The following is an 18273-nucleotide window of genomic DNA, read 5'->3' as shown; positions in this document are numbered from 1 at the left end:
AAAGCTTGGTTCATGAGGTTTTTATCTCTTTAACTTCTAGTATCTGGCCCAGTGGCAGGAACATGGCAATTATTTATTATGTACTGAATAAATGAGTGAAATGGATTTCCTCTTCATGTGGTAGGATCTTCTGGATTAAAATGACAGATAAATCGCCCTAGCTGGTTTGACTCAGTGGATAGAGTGTTGGCCTGAGGACTGAAAGGTCCGGGTTCGATTTCGGTTAAGGGCACATGCAGGGGTTGGTTGTGGGCTCAAACCCCAGTAGGGGGCATGCAGGAGGCAGATGGTCAATATTCTCTCTCATCATTGATGTTTCCATCTCTCTCTCTCAATCTCCCTTACTCTCTGAAATATATATATATATGTATATATATATATATATGATAAATCAATTACACTTCATAAGGATCATATGAGATATTTTTATTAACTTATAGTCACAGCCATATAGTCACATCTGTTAGAAGGCGAGCCTCCCTTTCTTTATGATCCTCACACCTGCCATTTCCCCTGCCTGGAACACTAGTGTTTTTCACTAGAGATACTATTAATAACTTGTTTACAGCTAGGAATACTCACTCCTATAGAGACCCAGACCCCCAAAATTCCTCAATGTTCTCCCCTGCAATCAACTAAATTAGACATTCCCTAGTATAGGATTTTTATCTCAGGGTTCTATAAGGTTAAGCCATGTGAAGTTATAATTTTTGTGCATCAATAAAGATTGAATATCAGTGCTTCACATGGGTCAAACTAATAGTTAGCAAATACACTCATTAATGATGGTGCCAAGGTGAACATCAAAGTGTCTGTATTTAAATGTTCCAGATTCCAAATGAAAGGACTATTTTCCTTATCTCAGCCTGGGTCTCCCTGGCTTATGTCTCTAAAGCTACTCAGAAGGGTCTGCTAAGCCCACTGCTTCTTTCCTTTTTCTTGACTAAGATCATAAATGCTTGGGGTGCTGTGCAGAAATAACCTTTTAAAAGGATCACTTGTGAAAGGTTAGTATTTAGAGCTAATTAGCAGAAGCCCAGCACAATGCAGATGCACAATAAATGCCTCAGAATGAATACTAAGTAGCACAGATAGTACTTGTATCATGGAGAAAATCTTCAATTGGTTGTGATGAAAGGGCTTATGGGATGGTGGATTGGGATTTCTTTCTGAAATGAGAGTCACACTTTTTGGCTCTTTGTCCCTGGACCTTTATCTCTACTGTTCTGCTCCTGATACATGTGACCAATACCCATAGGATGTGATCAACACCCACTATCTGTCCTCTGAACTGTCTAATCCACAGACTTTCCTCAGGCTTTATTGCTCATGCCACCCTTTACTCTATTTCCCAAGAAAATAGTGTCACTGGCTTCCAGCCCCTTGCCTCATCACCTGTCTATGTCTATATTTTCACCATTAAAATCACAACCAATGTTTCTCTACTAGGATTGTCTTAGATCACCCTCCTTAATAGAGACTACATTTACTCTGGTCACTCAAAATATCATCTCAGGTTGTGACCCAATTCCCAGCATCCCTATGTGTCTCATGTTGTCTGATGTACTTACCTATTTCCCAGCCCCAGAGACAAGGATGACTTTTCCCCCTACCAAAGATGTGGACAGAGAAGGGGACAAGAACACAGGCCTGCCCCCTAAGGATCTTCCTTTTGCTACCAGTCAGATTCAAATGTCATCTAAATTTAGTCAAAACTTAGCCCCCACTCAGATCCCTCCTCACGCTGCATATTTCTCATGCTTACCTGGAAAGGTGAAGGAAGAGAAGGCAGAAGAGAGAAATGAAGCCCAAGAACCTGGGTATTTTTCTTGGGCAAGAGCCAGATATGCTCTAGACAAAAATAAGCTGTGTAAGAAAGTGTGCTGTGGCTGAAACCGGTTTGGCTCAGTGGATAGAGCGTCGGCCTGCGGACTAAGAGGTCCCAGGTTCGATTCCGGTCAAGGGCATGTACCTTGGTTGCGGGCATATCCCCAGTAGGAGGTGTGCAGGAGGCAGCTGATCGATGTTTCTCTCTCATTGATGTTTCTAACTCTATATCTCTCTCCCTTCCTCTCTGTAAAAAATCAATAAAATATATTTTTAAAAAAAAGAAAAAAAAAGAAAGTGTGCTGTGTAGTTCAAGGCCACCACAGCTATAGAGGCCAATGTACTTAGCAGGAATGCTGACTGGCTCCCAGGGAGAACTGCTTCCAGCTTTCTCCTGTAAGTATTACCTGTTTCTCCTCCCAGGACAATGAAGTCCTGTTCCCATCTCACTTTGTTTGAGTCTTTGGTCTCCTCTGGTCTACCAGCTCTCACCTCCCTCCCAATCTTTCTTTCTCCTTGTTCTGTGACACCTGTTGCATGTGGCATACAGGGTTTGGAGTCACTGCTGTACTCCTTGTGATTGTGAGGTAATTGGATAATATTACTACCTTCTCAGAAAGTCCTCAAAGTTATCACGAGGAAGTGAGGCATTCCTCTCCTGGCTGGTATCTTTGTGGTCAGATAAGATGAGGGCTACATTCCATCCCAACCATGTCATTCAGCCATTCTTCCATATTTGGGTACTTCCGTGGACACACTGAGGGTTGTGGCAGTCCAAAGCACTCGGCTTAAGTGGAATTCCAAATATAGTGCCTACACATGGGTTTCCAATAACCAGTCCATATGTAGTCTATCCACAATTCAGGGCTTAGGTTCCTCTCTTTGTTTTTGGTTATTTATTTCTCCTGCCCTTTGGAAGTTTAAAACAAGTCAGAGGCATCTTGTAGAAGATGATAGGAAAAGCATTCCTTATCAAAGAGAGCTCTTGTCACAAAGCACGTTTTGTCATACATAGTGTATAGCACAAATAGTAATGTGTGTGGCTGCATGAGTTAGATTGCCTGGGTATAAATCTCAACTCCAACAATTTTTTAGCTTTTTAAACATGGATAGGTCACTTAACTTCTCTATGCCTCAGTTTCTTTACCTATAAAATAAGAGTTATAATAGGATGTAACTACTCATAAGTCATTGTGAAGATTAAATGACTTAATGTACACATAGCACTTAAAGCAGTGCCTGGAAAAAACTTGACCAAAATAATATATGATATTATTGGTAGTAGTAGTAATAGTAGTAGTAGTGGTAGTGATAGTAATAGTAGTGGTGGTAGAAATAATGTTTAGTATTTGCCTTAGAGGAATATGTTTTCCTGCAGTGTTTCTCCTATGTGAGAACTCACTGAACCCCTTCAATATGTCCCTGAACCTCTGAATTCTCTGGACCTCTGAGACTCATTCTTTTAGCAAAAAGAGCCTAGAAGTCAGAAGACTTGGGAGTATTTGCAGCTAGGCACACACTACTAATTTATAGCATACCACAGGCCAGTCCTTGTACTAGGTTCTTCTCTTCTTACTTTATGTATTCTTCACCAGTTCTGCAAGGTCTCCATTTTATAGATGAAGAAATAAGTTTTGACTGGTTTTAACAACTGAGCCAATGCCACGAAGCAGAAAACATGGGTCTGTCTGGAACCACTATTAAAATCCCAGCCCATGGATTCTCTACCTCTGGAACCCTTATTTCTCCTGCTTCGTAAAACTGAATACCCTTGTCGTGTCTATCTCACAGGGTAAGCATTCAAAGAGAAAGTGTTTGTGCAAGTCAGCTGTAGGCCGGGGAATGGCAGTGGGATTGGATTCATGATTCTAAGTAAAAGGAAGCACTTGGAAGAGACAGCCAGGAGATGCAGGAGATGCTAATAATGGGAGGAGACTCAGGATGCCTTCTCCAGGCAGAACCCTGGGGGCAGGTGCTGGACTGAGTGGCATAGGCCTCTGAGTGGGCTTGTGAGGGTTGCCCCTGGGCAGAGCTTCCCCTGGTGGAAGAGGGAGCAGTAGCCGGCCTAGCTGCTCCCCAGTCAGCCGCCTGGAAGGTCTACCAAGCAGAGTGGGCCTTCAGCACATATCAAAGTGCTCCCTATGGGCATGGAGAGGCCTGGCCTTAGAACGAGGAGCACAGTGAAACCTCCACATGGTGCCAAACTTCTCGGCTGGCTCTAAGGCTGTGGAATCTGGTGTGGGACATTGTAATAAAAACCCAGGATCTCAGTCCTGAATGTTCCAGGGGCAGGGTCTAACCCCGTGGGAATAGGGGAGGCTGGGGAAAGGAGCAGAAACGAGTTTCCTACTCGGGAGCACATATGTACTCTTACTAGAACTCTGGAAAACAGTGGGGTCTGGGGAAAGAACCACACTTTGGTTCTCATTTTGATATGACCCATTTACTTTGCTTCTTATGGCTGCCACCGCCATCTCTCACATGCTTTATTGCCATAATTCTGGCTGAGTTTCCTGCTCTGAGATTTGTTCATTCCAGTCAGTTTCACTGCAGTCCAGAGTGATTGCAGCTAATTGCTCAGAACTTTTCCCTACATACAACTCTTATGTGATTTCCCTTTGCCCTCAGGATAAAGGCCTAACACTGAACTTGGCTTTCAAGGCAATGGAGGTTCTGGATTCCTGATGACTGCTCCAGCCCCATCTCTAGATACTTTCCCCTCCCTTTCCTCAGTTAAGGGTCTGTGTAATTAATACATTATGATGAATGAGTTGTTTCTAGAGTTATCAGCAATATTATCAGAATAGAAGAAGACTTCCATCATCTGAGGATGAAAACATATTACTCAATAAACACTGCAGACGGGGAAGTCAGCCTGGAGTCAAAGAAGCTGAAGTCTAGTTCACAATGAACCTCTGTGGAATCTCCACATGTGGCTTCCAGACTCGGTTCCTTCTTTTATAAAATAGGGCCAGTGAAGTCATGACTTCTATACTCTAATAATTTTTACCTTTTCAAGATACTTCAAAGATAAATCTAACAGTACATGGAGAAACACTTTACAAATTCAAAGCAGTATTAATATATGTTCCTTATATACCAAGATGTGCACCACTAATTACCTTTAAAATCTTTTTTTAGGACACATAGAATCTGTACTTTATATAAAATCTGTAATAACTAAGGCTATCTTTGTATCAGGCATGGATTTAAAGCACGCCAAAGAGACCTTTTCATTTTGCTGGATCTGAGAAACAGGGGTGGCTGTGAGCCTTGCTCTCCTGCTCACCAGTTGCTGTACTTAACAGAGGGGCCTCGTGAGAAAGTCCGATAGAAGAGAGCAACTGAAGGCTCCTGACTGGATGAAATAAAGATGGCTCTGTATTAAGGAAATCTCGAAAAGTAATTATTTTTGTGCCACATATAATGATGGCTCTCAGAGGAAATGGATAGCATGTAAAATTTTAGAATGTGGGGTCATGGGCTGTTGTAGGTCCCTGATCCTACAATGCTTTTAAAATTTTATTTATTTATTTATTTGTTTTCAAAGCTCTTTTCCAATATGGGGGGCATTTCTCCTTTTCTTCTCCCAACCTCCCAACATACACATATTTTTCAGTTAGCTAACTCTTGGAAGATTCAATACACATTGAATGAATGAGTGAAGAAATAAAAGGATGTTGGACGGAGGGAGTGATGGACATCATGACCAGAAGATCTTGATTCTTATTTGGATCCACCTTGTGAAGTAAGTAGAGCAGCAGTTACTGGTCCCATTTTACAAATGATGAAACAGCTTTAGAAAGTTGAGTGGCTTGGTTGAAGACACACTGTTAAATAGTGGCAGAATGAACCCTTAACTCCTAGGATATTTTTCTTCTCACAACATCATAATTCTTGAAGGCAAGAAGACTTAATTTCCATGTTGTAGGCTGAGAACAAGCCTTTTTAGAGTAAAGAACATTTACATGCCTGTCTCCTTCTCCTCTTCTCCTTGAGGAAGTGATTTCAGAGGCAAGCCAGTACTCAGAGGCTAATTTTAAAGACAGGTCTCAAAAATGACATCTGTTAGGATCATGTAAAAAATAAGTAAACATTATAAGATTTTTGCCCATTTTTGCAGAATTCTAATGAAGATTCAGTACAGTTCTCTGCTAGTAAAATGAGCCTGTTTCCATGGCAGGGAAGGGACTGAGGGAGGAAAGAGAAAAAGAAATAGTAAGAGCATTTTTTTTCAGAATTATTTCTCCAGATACACTTAACAATTCAGTGATGAGGAGGAGGCAAGGGGTGAGCTCTGAGAAATAGAACAACTCTTTAGGTCTTATCATGGGACAGGATAAGTGAGAAACTTGGCCATAAAAATGTTACTTTGAGCTCATGTGTGTGCTCTCTTTCACATGCTTTGGCTCACATCTTTCCATATAGACTCTGAAGCTAGACTGGGTTTTAAACCCTGACTTCACCACCAGCTAGCTCTGTAATCATGGGCATGATTCTTAACTTCTCTATTGTCATCTGTAAATGCAGGTAATAATAATTAACACACATCTCCCTTGTAGGTAATTGTAAGAATGAAATGAATTAGTTTATGTTAGCACCCTTTGATGAGTGTCTGGCACATTATAAATGCCATTGTCATCATCATTACAGCTGTCTTTTGATAACTGTCTCTTGAAGAAAGAGTGGCTAGGTCACCTTGGCTACTTTTACACATTCTGGCCTTTCTCTCTATCTCCCATTCCCAACCTTCTGGAAATTCAGACTCACTAAGTCTGGGGTAAGACATAGGTATACGTATTTTGAAAAGGCAGATATAAAATGCTTTCTTTTATCCTACTCCTCAACCTAACACCCACCAGAACTCCAACTTTAAGGGATTTCTCTGGAGGGTGAAAAACCTTAGGGGCAGGAACAAGGAATTGTGGGAGAGGGACTACTTATATAAGATCAACCCAGAGACCACAGAGACATGTCAGGTGACAGGATAGAATCTATTTCCTCATTTTCATGCTCTCTCTGCTCAGAAACATTTTCATCTTAATTGCCGACTTCTGCAACACCCTCCTGTAATCTCCTGCAAGTCCAGTGGACTCTGTGTTGTCACACTTCATCAGCTGTGTTATAATTCCCAGGAACTGGCCACGATTGATGCCCTATCCCTGAAAAGCTGGCCCAAATAAATGGCTTCAGAGGGCTTAATAATAAATCAGAGGCATTCTGAACAGATTCTGAAAGTATTCTAAGTCAGGACAAATCCTCCTGGGAATCCAATTTGGCTGCTTCATTACCAGTTCTGTCTCCCACAAGCAGGAAGATTATAAACAACATTGTAAAGATGTAGATGAGATTGGCTTTTGTGACCTAATGTTTCTGGTGAAGAGAGAAGTACATGTTGTTAAAACAGAAAAAAAAATGCACACAACCCACTGGCAACAGATTTTTACTTGCTTCATTTTGAACAGGAATCATTTTGTGATTTTATTTCCTTGGTGACAAAGATTTGGCTGCTTCTGCATTTTATAGTGGTTTAATTAACCTTTGTGCACAGAGAACAGGTACACCTACTCCATGTACTAATAGCCACTTTTAAAATGGAAAGTTGCCAGCTGTTTCTCACAGGACCTGACCAAGATTCTGCAGGGGCATCTAGCGGGTGTGAGAAAGAGCAAAAGTCCCAGGACCAGGCGCTGTGGGATGCATTCCAGCAAGTGACTTAATTTTCTGTGTCTCAGTTTCTTCCATTTGGAAAATGGGCTAATCCTGGTTTGTACCTCACCTTTTTGTAAGTGACACTAGGACTAATCAACAGATAACCAACGTTGAGATAACCAACAGGTGTATGGGCAATGAGGGAAAATTTAATTGATAAATTAATTTAGCCTTAGAGAAATCATGAAGAACTGTTGGAGTTTGGCCATCATTTCAGGTTAATAAATCTCCATGTAAGGTGCTGGAATGTACAGTTTAATAGAGCATTTCTGTTCAGGGCCTTTGGAGTTGGACAGATCTGGGTTTAAATCCTTGCTCTGCCACTTAGTGGCTGCGTGACCCCAGGTTCTCCATTTAGCCATGGGGATTAAGTGGAGGGCTGTCCTTCACACAGTACATACCCAATACTATGTAGGGGTGCAGTGCATGGAAGCTGTAACTATTATTACCCTCAAACTATTGGCTGTCATGTACTGACCCTGTATTAGTTTCCTATTGCTGCTGTAACAAACTGCCACAAACCTGATGGCTAAAAAAAACAAATTTATTCTTTCACAGTTAGGTAGGCCAGAAATCTGAAATCAAGGTGTCAGCAGGGCCATGCTCCCTGTAGGGGCTCTAAAGGAGAGTCAGTCTCTTGCTTCTTTGAGCTTCTGGAAGCTGCCAGCATTCGTTGATGTTCATTTTCTGCCTGTCTTCACATTGCCTTCTCTCTGTGTGTCTAATCTCCCTTGGCTATTCTCTCATAAGGATACTTTCAATAGTATTTAGGGACTACCCAGGTAATTCAGGGTAATCTTCTCCTCTCAAAATTCTTAATTTAGTCACATCCACTAAAACTTTGCCATATAAAATAACATTCAGCCCTGGCCAGTGTGGCTCACTTGGTTGAGCATCATCCCATGCACCAAAGCGACGGCCTGCGGACCAAAGGGTCCTGGGTTTGATCCTGGTCAAGGGCACGTGCCTTGGTTGCAGGCTCCTCGGGCCCTGGCCCTGGTTGTAGGCAACGAATTGATGTGTATCTCTCACATCAATGTTTGTCTTTCCCTCTCATCCTCTCTCCCTAAAAATCAATGGAAAAATATCCTCAGGTGAGGATTAGCAACAACAACAACAACTAAAACACACCAAAAAAACCCCACAAAATATAGATATTATTTATGTAAAACTGGGATATTATTTCAAACATAAACAGTGTTCGTACACAGGTTATAAAGCTTAAAGGTCCAGACTCTGGATGCTCGACCTCGATGGTTGGGTCAACCTTCAGCTGCATCTTGTGTATTAGGCATAACCTTAGGAAATTTGCTTAAAGTGTTAGCTCTTATCATGCATTTCTGTGCCTGTAGATGGAGAAAAGATTGGGGACCAAGTAGAACAATTGCTATGTTTCTAAAATTAGGAATCCCTACTATTTATTACTTGCTTCCAGAGTATTATGCAAAACAAACAAGCAAACAAACAAACAAACAAACATTCTCATTAACTAAGAATTTCAGTTATCGGGAAACTCATGAATTGAAATTTCTTATGTAATTATGCACACTATGAATGTACACTCCATGAGTACATAAGGACAGATCTAACTTTGTGGGACTGAAAGTTATATGATATGGGGGCCTCTTGATGAAAAGGAACACAAAATTACATATGCAAAATTATATACAAAAGTGAGTATTTACTTACAATGAGAAGAGAAAGCAAACAAATTGTTGCTGGTAAAAATGGGTTCTTGTGGTGCTGTGAGAAAGAAATTTCAAAGGGCACATGCATGGGAGAAGTTTAAGTGTAGTGGAACGATTTATTGGGGTGAAGGTAAATTACATGCCCTCGGGATGTAGAGGGAAGGCAGGCTCTGGTAGCGACTACCCTAGTATCCCTGCTAATCCTCCACATATTTTCTTGTTTTGGGGGCACAAGCAGGCTTTTCTTTTGAACTATCCAAACCTATTTCCTGGGTTTTCCTAGGCTTATGGGGGGCCCTCCCCCCTAACCAATCCTTTTCCTGGACCTTCTGGTTCTACCCTTATCCAACCTGATTTTTTCCCCAGATAAGACTCCGCCCCTTTGTGTTCATTCTTTGGCTCCTATTGCATGCCCCAAATTCTGTCTTGTCATCTGGTTTCTACTGAGCTGAGCATGTGCCCAGCAAAGAAATTTCCCCCCTTACTGGTTCTCCCTCCCCACCCACCCCCAATCTTTGGGGAAGGGATCAGTGGTTCCCTGGGGAGATTCTTCCTGCCCACTCAGGGATTAAGTCCTCCAGGGGATGGTGTGGTGGTCCCCTCAGGAGCCCGTGAGAACTATAGCTTCCTAGTAAATCAGGCCCAAGGTCCCAATCAGCTCCCTAATTTATTAGACTTAATGTCTGATTCCATTCACTCCCTCCTTTTATTAATACCTAGTTAGCTACAAAATTACTGGCTCATGCTGGTTATGGAAGGCAAATGAAATGCAGACACCAGGAACTGGCTTGTGCATATGGCGATGGTCTAGGTCAGGGGTGGGAATGCTGGGCCCATAGGCCGGATAAGGCCTGAGAAATCATTTGGTTTGGCCCTGCTAAGGCATTAGGGGGGAGTTAATTAGATGTTTGACCAAATATAGCAGGCTAATTTTTAAGCTGATAATTTTGTATGCCCACAAATGATGTTATAAATATCCAAATGGCCGTTGGCAGAAAAAAGGTTCCCCACCCCTAGTCTAGGCGGTTATGAGAAGCAGCTCCAGAAGTGGTCTTGTCAGCCGTCTCCTGGACCAGGAGTCAATGAAGTTAAATCCACTAGTTAATAAAGGAGATTTATTACATGTAAACTAAAGGCAATTGATCTTCCCTCTTTAAAGCTTCACAGGAGAAGGTTTACATATATGTCTGAAACGACATTCCAGCTTTGGATTAAGAAAATACTGTGTTGCCTTTTGAGTCCTCAGCCTTCAGTTATAAAGCGCTCTTCGGCAGACCCTAGGTCTTATCTGGGTAGAGAAGGGAGCCTAGACTTGCGGGTCTGGTATGTCAAGATTGCAGTTCCTTTTTAAGCAACACACTTTGTTTTGATCTTTTCCTCCTCTCTCGTTTCTCTCATGTGCTTGAGCTTTCGGGTGCTCCATGGCTGGAAGAGAAAGCATGTGTTTAAGAATTTGTGTGGTGAGTCCTGACCTCCCAGGGTTCCCAATATTTTCTGGGCAACTTTGGAAGGGCTGCGGGTATTCTAGAAAGTATTATTCTGCATAATCAACCACTGGGAAGGGGGCAATGTCTGTCTATATCTCCCTCTTATTTCGTTTATTTTGTCCTCTCCCCACCTATCAACATCTCCCTCCTCCCTCCAGAATCTTACAGATACCAAGTTAAGAAATCACTCACTAATTGAGATCTCTGAAATACCCCCAAGCATGACTCACTACTGATGATGGGATTTGGGGCATTGTGACAGGAAATGGAAAGCTCAATGTGGGGAGCTAAGGAGACAGTAAGCTTCCAGGCACTCGCCAGATGACTCAATAGCCAGGCCTGCTCACTCCTTTTACTGTTGTTGCTGTTCTTGGAGATAAGCTGACCCCAGTGTGGGGCAGTGCCGCTGGGCCAGCTTTGCCAGGTCCAGTGGGAGTCACATGCCCACACCAGCCTGTCCACACCTCCTCCGCAGCCAGCAGTTACAGCCCATGGAGGAGTGCAGTGGATCCCAGTGTGGGCCAGCACAGAACCAATGCTTCCTGAGCCCAGGGTTCATACAGGGGTGGGGAGAAAGGTGGGGGCAAAGCGGGCATCAGCTCCCTGGTGATAAATGGAACCTGATTCTGCTGATTCTGCGCATGTTTACCTTGTTAGCAAACACATGTTAGTAACATGTATACTGACCATTTAACTAAATATTTCTTCAACAAACACTTCTTAACACATGCCAGGCACCTTACTGGCTTACAAAGAAAAAGTTCACAAGTATAATTATAAAAACATATGAGTACACCCAAAATAATACAGGATCATGTGATAAATTTATAATGGAATGCCGGGGCTGACCAGCAGCCCCTGAACAAGGGATGAACAGATTACTCTGATAGTTTCACTGTGAAAGAGAGGGCTAAGGGGCTTGCCTGGCTCAAGGGTCCAAGCAGCCTTGATTGCCTGCCTTGTTAGGGTTTTATTGGAATTTTTATCATTAGATACAATCAGTAGGGTGAGTAATCTTGGGAGGACACATGTGTTTGCATTGTCCTCTAGGCAAGGGCATCCAGGGATTAAGCACAAGGATTCCAGTAAACACCCAGGGGGCTGCATATGTACGGACTTGTTTGGAAAGGTCAAGGAATAACTAGGGCCGTCACCTTCCACTCCCCTAAGTCTCCCCTAAGTCAGAATTCTGATAAACAGGGCAGGCGGCCTTCCACACACTTCCCTTTTCTCAGAATGTCCTCCTTACCACTTTCCAACCAAGTCTCTTGTGCTCCCCAACATCAGAAGATAAATAGAACTTTAGGGGAGGCAAGAAATAGGAATGATTGTGTGTGTGTGTGTGTGTGTGTGTGTGTGTGTGTGTCTGTGCGTGCATGAGAGCTCCCATGTGCTGTGCATGCATGCATGTAGGGGGTTCTCATCCAAACCAGGCAAATGTGATTTTTTTCACTTGTTACATAAGGATCCGAGTATCTCCTGCCAGTATAGCCCTTCTCCCAGTAAGAACTAGCTTCCCCTTCCCACGCTCCCATCAGTCACCTCCTTCCAGTGTATTTTGAGTGAAAGGAGGTCAGCTCACATCTCTTCCTGAGTTGGGGTCACCCATGTTCTAGCCTTCCCATCACTGTAGCCTGTTCTTAATAGCCACTGACAGCTCCTGTGATTGCTGACCGATCCCACCTTTCCCTCCCACAGAACAGCATCTCCATTCTCCCCCAAAACTCCCCTCAATCAAAGCTGTGGGTGAAACAGATGAGTAGGAAGGTTAGAGGTAATGGAAAGGGTCACAATGAGTGGAAACTATTTAAAATAGAAAATCAAATGCCATGTTTCTTTAAAATGTGGTGGCCATCCTCACCCCACGCCTGCCACCTCCACTAGACCTGCTCATCTCTCTCAGAGACCACTGTTCAGCAGAAGTTCAGTGTTCCTGTGGCCTGGCCTCTCAGGTCACCCTAGGTCACTCTCTAGGTCACTTTCATGAACCAAGGCCACACACCTAGATGTCTTTTTCTTAGAGAAGATTCTCCCCTAGACACAGAACAGCAGTCATAGTATTGTTGTTAAAGGATTTAGTTTTCACCCCCTTAAAGATAGGAGGTAGAACAAAATTAAATCTTGTAGCTCTGCATCTCCTATGGAGCCCCCTTATCTCAGACATTATGGGAAGCATGGGGAGGCCAGGGAAGGCTGTCCCACAGAGGGTTGGCCACTCAGGCTGCACTTTTGCATGCCTGTCAATCAAGTGTGTGTGTGCACAGATTCCTTGAATCCTACTACTAGGTACCATAAATTTGATGCTTTCCCTTTTACTTCAAACTTGTGATCCCAAGCCATGAAGAAAGCCCTGAGAGAATCAAAAGGCTACTGCACTCCCAGCAGTCTCTAGCTTTGTGTGAATGGCAGCCTAGGGACATGCGCATCCCAACTCCTTTCCCTGCCAACTCAGCCTGGCCAGGTAACTGGGTTACAGTGTCCCAGATAATTCAGAATGAGAATAAATGGAGACAAAAAAGAAAAACAAAACAAAAATTTTTTGCTTTGGTTTAAATGATCCAAGCAATGTGAAAAACAACTTTTGAATTTCATCATCATCATCATTATTATTACTAGAGGCCTGGTGCAAGAAATTCTTGAGGGGCGGGGTTGGGGGGAGGTCCTTCAGCCCAGCCTGCACCCTCTCCAATCTGGAACCCCTCTGGGAATGTCCAACTGCCTGTTTAGACATCCCTCTCACAATCCAGGACTGCTGGCTCCTAATGACTCACCTGCCTGCCTACCTAATCGCCCCTAACCATTCTGCCTGCTGGCCTGATCACCCCTAACTGCCCTCCCCTGCCAGCCTGGTTGACCCCAACTGCCCTCCCCTTCCAACCTGGTCACCCCTAACTGCTCTTCCCTTCTGGCCTGGTTGCCCCCAACTGCCCTCCCCTTCTGGCCTGGTCGTCCCTAACTGCCTCTGCCTCAGCTCCCACCACTGTGGCTTTGTTCAGAAGACATCCAGTCTAATTAGCATATTACCCTTTTATTAGTATAGATCAGTGGTTGGCAAACCGTGGCTCTCGAGCCACATGCGGCTCTTTGGCCCCTTGAGTGTGGCTCTTCCACAAAATACCGACTTGGCACATGGGCCACGAAGTTTCAATTGCACTGTACATGTGTGCCCACACGTGGTATTTTGTGGAAGAGCCACACTCAAGGGGCCAAAGAGTCGCATGTGGCTCGTGAGCCACAGTTTGCCAACCACTGGTATAGATTATTATTATTATTATTGTTATTATTTTGATCATGCAGGACTTAGCTCTTCTTAAATGCCATCTAGAGATTTTCCTCCTGCTCTGAGAGATGTTTTCTAGCCCATTCCCAGGGTTATGGTTTTGACTCCCACAGCCGTCCCAGTTGCATCCACCCCTTTGCTGTCACTGGCTTCTTGTGGCAGATCCTCGTGAAGTTTTATTGCTGGCCAGAGTGCCCCTTCCTCCTTGGAGGCCACCGTGGGGTTCACGCATAGAGTCCTTTGGCTGCCTGCCTGGCCACCACCACACACAGCCAGGATCTACACTGGGTTGAGTGGGTAGGAATGTTCAGGTTTGTACTTAGCATCTGGGCTTTAGAGCCATCTGGGATAGAAAGATGAAGCAGAGTAGCCCTAAGCAGAATGAGGGCACACATCCATGGAGACTTAGGGTGTGTCAAATGCAGTCTCCTTGGGGGAAAAGGTGGGGAGATATTGGGAGCAAGAATGCTGTTGTTTATGAGCTTTAAAAATCCAGAAAGAATCCCACTGTGGAGAGAGGAGAGCAAAGAAAGATGCCCAAGCCAGCAAGAGGCAACGAACCCAAAGTTCTGAGATCAATAGACAGCAACTTCTAACTCAAAGCCACCAGTCCTCACTGATCTCTACTAAATTCCTATCACATTTTCCATCTTAAGACATGTTTTGGCTTTATACCAGACTCTGTTTTATGTTGTTTCCCAGCTGTAGTTTCATATATATATATGATATTATCTCTTTCCAACTGGAATATAAACTCCTGGAGGGCAAGACCATTCCCAACAACTAGCAAAAGGGTGTAAGTGAAACCAATTTTTAAAACTTGTATCCTATATAATAAAAGGCTAATATGCTAAGTGTCCGGTCATCTGTTCAACCAATCAAAGTGTAATATGCTAATGATATGTTAAGGCTGTTCAACCGCTCACTATGCTGTGCACTGACCACCAGGAGGCACAGTCAACCAATCAACCAGTACCTATGATGTGCACTGACCACCCCGGGGCAGATGCTCCGACTGGTAGGTTAGCTTGCTGCTGGGGTCTGGCCGATTGTGACTGAGCGAGTGGGGCCAGACACACACTGGAGTCCTCTCACGGTCCTTCCCCAGCTGGCCAACCTCCTATATCTCTCTCTGGCCTTGATCATGCACCCATGGGGTCCCTCGGCCTGGCCTGCACCCTCTCATAATCTGGGACCCCTCATGGGATATTGGAGAACTGGTTTCAGCCTGATCCCACAGGCCAGGCCTAGGAATTTCACTGGTCCACAAATTTGTGCACCGGGCCTCTAGTTTTACTATAAGAAAGACAATACAGTTGAATCATTGTATTGTGCATAGAAGTAAATTAAATAATAATTATTGTAGAAAAGCAAATTAACACTAGTAAGAAGCATTCTCTACCTAATTTCCTGGTCTAAAAATTATTTTTAAGGTTTCTAATAATAAAAATTTTAAACATACACTAAGGTAGAAAATAGTTTAACCTTCATATAATAATCACCCCGAGTACAGAATTCTCAAGTTTTCAACACTCTCTTTATTTCATTTATTCCCCTTTCATTTTAATCACAATCTTAGATATGTTACTTGTCCTTATATCCTTCAGAATGCATCTCTAAAAAATACAAACATATTGCCCTAACTGGTTTGGCTCAGTGGATAGAGCGAAGGCCTGCAGACTGAAAGGTCCCAGGTTCAATTCCAGTCAAGGGCATGTACCTTGGTGTGGGCACATCCTCAGTAGGAGGTGTGCAGGAGGCAGCTGATCGATGTTTCTCTCTCATCAATGTTTCTAACTCTCTATCCCTCTCTCTTCCATTTCTGTAAAAAATCAATAAAATACATTAAAAAATACGAACATATTTTTCATAACTTGATTAGTATCAACTTAAAATTAACAGTAATTCCTGGATTTCAACTTCCCTGATTGTTTCCAAAGAGCAAGAACATCACTGAAAAGAAGGCCTGTTTCCCAACCTGTCACAGGGAGCCATGCTGGGAACTGACAAGAGGAGGCAGCAATTAACTTGTAGGTCAGTTCTTGTCTGGCCTTACTAGCAAAGTCTGAGAGTTATAGTCACAGGCTCCAGCCTGACTGTGGGACTGGCCCAGAATCCAGCTTCCGGAGAGGCGTTCCAGACACCTAATGCTGTTCAGAGTTGTGTATGTGCGTGTCCAGCAGAGGGGCTTACTTTGGAGCGTTGACGTGGGAATAAATTTAAGGGGGTTTTGATGGAATTCAGGGAGCTATGAATTTATTTATTTTTATTTTATTTATTATTATTATTATTATTATTGAGCTATGAATTTAGATGGGAAGAAAGGAATACATCTTAAATTTTATTAACCTTTAATGAAAATTAAAAATTTTTTTTCAACTACAAATCTAGGTAACAAACCACAGAAATATTAGCATCATTGACTTTGTCACCAATAGAAATTAAAATATTTTAATGCATATTATAGTTGTTATAGAATCTTCAAATATTTTAAATACTCAAAATTACTTTGAAATAATGTTAATTTATTAATTATTTTTCCACCTCTAGATCTTATTATATTATGTGCCAATAAGGAAGCACATATGTTACTGTATCACGAATTTGGGCTTTTACTTATTTATTTATTTTTTAGTAGCTGGATAAGTGCATTTCAATATAACTGACTTCCTGTGCAATCCCTTGTAAACCTAATAGCCACGGATTAGAAATCAGTCCATATAAAGATCCAGAGGCCACTGCAAAAGCCAACAGAAGTCCCATCTCCAAATAATTTCTCCTAATGCTGGCATATAAGCCACAAACTTTGGCCAGCCCTTCTGGAAGGATCCCCAAAGTTCTCTGGAGGCAGTACTATGAAAATCTAAGGTATTAATAGAATTCCAGAATTCCTCCCACCTCAAGGCTGCAGCTCCTCCCACGGCCTTCCTGGCAACATATTGGGCATCCTGCCAGGCAGGCCGGCTGTATGGGGGGACTGCTGGAGACAGCTCTCAGCTCACAGCCTGAAGCCAATACTGACTCACTGTCATGAACAGGTGGGAGGGAGGTAAAGAGATTGGCCTCAACCCCCTTTTCCGGAAAATGGGAGCAATGCCACTTGCCACCTACCTCACTGAGCTTTAAGTCAATCAGCATGGTGAATATGTTAAAGCCTAGGAGTGCCACATTATTGTGGTATCATGAAAAAGTTACCACGCTTTGCTAAAGGAAGAGTGTAAAAAAAATAACCAGCTGGGATCACATAGACTCAGAGTCTGTACTTGCAAATTCTTCAATCTTGTTTGCATCCCACGGGCTAATGATTAGCATTATGCAGTGAATTGCATATAACTGCCTTATACAGTAACCATATCTTTAAATGTTCCAAGCAAGGGAAAAATACCTTTTACAGTTATTTTTGCTTCCTACAGCCACAGCAATTTATCAGCCATTGAATTTCATGTTTACATTTGGTGTGGCTTTTGGCGGGGGTATGTAACAACGATCAAATATTAAAAATGGCTGGCGATTATCCACTCTTAGCTCCAAAATGGAAATGCCCCAAATTCCATCAATAGCAGAATGAATTCAATAATCTGTGGGACATTCCTACAAGGGCACACCATATAGCAGTGAGAATGAACAAACTATTGCTACTGGCAACAACACATATCAGCCTCACAAATATAAATTTAAGGAAAAGAAGCCGACAGAAAAGAGTACACACTGAATGAGCCCATTTTACACGAGTTCACAAACAGCCAACTCCAGCCTGGGGCATGAGAAGCCAGCGGTGGTTGTGGATTTCAAGCAGTGACGAGAAGACATGAGGCGGTTCCTGGGTACTAGGGCTCATTCTGTTTCTCGACTTGGGTGCTGGCTACCTGGATGCATTCATTTCATAAAAATTTATTAGGTTGTATGCTTACAATTTGTGCACTTTTCTGTGTGTATTACATACTTCAACAAAAAATTTAGAATTTATAGGAAAAATATGAATAGGGTCTCCGATTGTTTAAATACACCCTCCTTCAGAGTACTATCTTTTTAGAAAAAATTGGTGATATTTGAAAATAATGTTAAGAAATCTCAAATTCTTTCATTGGGATTTCTGGTGATATGAAAATCTCCAGAAATAAGCTATCCTGCCTGCATCCCTAACCCCCAATTGGGTTATAATTCTTTTTATTGACATATTTGTTCATCTTAAATGACAGATATCATAAAACTAAATGTGACCTGTTCTAATGACTTGTTAAAGTGACCTTAAATAAAATAAAGTGAGGACGGCCTTACC

At 42.7% G+C, this 18273-nt stretch overlaps 1 long non-coding RNA gene across 2 annotated transcripts in view; it reads right to left on the bottom strand.

The window, feature by feature from the left end:
* Window positions 1-18273, bottom strand: part of LOC139005057 (uncharacterized) — a 231023-nt gene that overhangs the window by 23933 nt on the left and 188817 nt on the right. The gene's annotated exons all lie outside the window — the stretch shown is intronic.

Source organism: Myotis yumanensis, unplaced genomic scaffold, assembly GCF_028538775.1.
Source record: "Myotis yumanensis isolate MYYU_CA2020_CCGP unplaced genomic scaffold, mMyoYum1.0.hap1 SCAF_3, whole genome shotgun sequence".
NCBI classification, from domain to species: Eukaryota; Metazoa; Chordata; class Mammalia; order Chiroptera; family Vespertilionidae; genus Myotis; species Myotis yumanensis.
Note: the sequence above shows the minus strand (reverse complement) of the source record. Positions and strands in the feature narration are given on the sequence as shown.